At 45.2% G+C, this 2,096-nt stretch overlaps 1 long non-coding RNA gene across 1 annotated transcript; it reads right to left on the reverse strand.

Moving 5' to 3' along the window:
- Positions 1-881: 881 nt before the first annotated feature.
- Positions 882-1,857, reverse strand: LOC123104257 (uncharacterized). The gene is made up of 2 exons (XR_006450225.1): positions 1,663-1,857; positions 882-1,531 (listed from the first exon to the last, which is right to left on the reverse strand). It is a non-coding gene; the product is annotated as an uncharacterized lncRNA (long non-coding RNA).
- Positions 1,858-2,096: the final 239 nt, after the last annotated feature.

The raw sequence follows: 2,096 nt of genomic DNA on the forward strand, positions 1-2,096 counted from the left end.
TCGGATTCGACTGTTGTGAGTATGTTTCTGGTCAGATGAATCGTTTGCTGTGCACATATGTGAATGAAGAGGTGAATTGATGATGACAAGTTCGAACCTTAGAGGTGCAAGCAACTGTTCCCTTTTCAAGGCTTTTTGACCACTTGCTGGCTAGGCCTTTTGGGCAGAAGGGGCCTAGGGCCCTAGGGGACAAGCATAGGATGCCAGGGCCATCGGTCCAACAGGCCCCGGACTGCATATCCTGTAGCTGGATGAACAGCACATGTCATCTTTCGCCCTCTCTTATCCTGTGCGCTGTGGCCTTGCGGAGGGCCGGGTCACTGTCAGGCTAGGCTATCACCCCTGGTGATGAAAGATATGCGTTGTCTGCATCTTCTCTAATGTATGTATGTACATACATAAAGCTGAATCTATCTATCTGTCTCTGCATGTACATTCCAGCACCAAGATGGCAAGATCACAGACAGCAAATTTAGGCTTTGCGATCCGCAGGCAACTGCGATGTCATGAATATCGATTCGTGTGCTGCAACATGTGCTGAGAAGGAAATGATTGCAAAACCATAATATGATCCCATCTGTTGTTACCAACGAAACAAGTGCTCAGTGTTCAGCAGGCCTGAGAATGCCATCACCTGCCTGGCTTGGAATCTACAGTAGAACCATACAAGTAGACGTTCCAGAAGGCAATTCCACAACCAGACCTCGCTCGAGTGGGTTAGCTACCTACCTACCTACTCCCTCCGTTCGGAATTACTTGTCGCATAAATGGATGTATCTAGAACTAACAGAGGGAGTACTTCATCCTGCATCTACTTGTACAGTTCTTCGATGTCGATCCATACTTGAAAGAAATTATCGCTAAGCTTGACCAGAAGTTGCTGGCAGCTAACAAATGCCTTTTCTAGTGTGCATGCGTGTTCTTGAGGCAGAACGGTGGTAACACAGTCTACATGTAACACACACACTGGCACCTAAAGACAAGAAACAGGAAATGATACAAGCAGAACAAGTCCTGCAGATGCTAGTCATGCTACAAGATTAGAACAGGGGGATGGTTTCAGCACTAGTTTGGATTACGAAACTAATAACCAGATAAAGTTGAGCTGCCGGCAATCAATTCCATGCATAGGAAAGCTTCAGAGCCTGGTACATGTGTCCTAACTGCAGAAGTGCAGATCTGTTCACTACTCAACATAGCTTCCAGCCTTCCGGGACTCACTAGGCAGGCTTATGTTGCACACCATCTTGAGTCACAGAGACACGAGGATCCTGATCTGGATGTGCGCAGTATGAGGCATCTGCTCTTGACCAGGACAGTGCCGGCATCGGGCCCAGGGCCTCATCGCCGTCTTCAATAGCGAGGAGTTCTTCATCATCTGAAGTTGGTTCGGCAAATGGCGTGTCAATGCTCTCCTAGTTCAGGCCATCTGTGCAAAGAAGGCTTAGGCTCTTCACTGACTTGTTCATCCAAAACAACTATGTTTTCCAGGTTAACAGGGTCAATGGCATCTATGCACTTGTGCAAGTTCCTGAAAGATTGTTGGTACGGGTCAGTGAAAGTTAGTACATGGAAAACATTTGGGGGTAAATAAATACTTATAACAGAAGATAACTCAGACTCTGGGCCATAAGCCCATAACAACATGGAAAACATTATTACCTGGGTTAAGTTTCTCTCCTTGACGAATTGCAATTTGGAAGGCCAAATTAACCGCTTGATTTCTTGTGCTCATGGAGCTGGAGAAACACCTTGATTTCTTAATAAGCTCCCTAGGGCCTAGACACAATGCTTTGCATCTTCAAAGAGGGACTAAAGTAAATACCAGGATTGAGAAAAAAATATCCTTTACATAACTTATAGTACCTTTACCTTCTCCATTGACTGTGAAGTTTCTTCTCCAACCACATCGATTACTCAACATAACTTATAGTACCTTTACCTTCTCCATGGCTTCATACAGGTAACCCATTGAAGGTTTTTCATTGCTATCCACTAAGCGTAGTACACGTGGCAGTGGCTCAGTGACTTACGCTACATGTTTGCATTGGGCGCCAAAAAGTCTTCCAAAATAATACTCTTTCTGATCCAAAATA

This window comes from Triticum aestivum, chromosome 5A (genome assembly GCF_018294505.1).
Source record: "Triticum aestivum cultivar Chinese Spring chromosome 5A, IWGSC CS RefSeq v2.1, whole genome shotgun sequence".
Lineage (NCBI taxonomy): Eukaryota > Viridiplantae > Streptophyta > Magnoliopsida > Poales > Poaceae > Triticum > Triticum aestivum.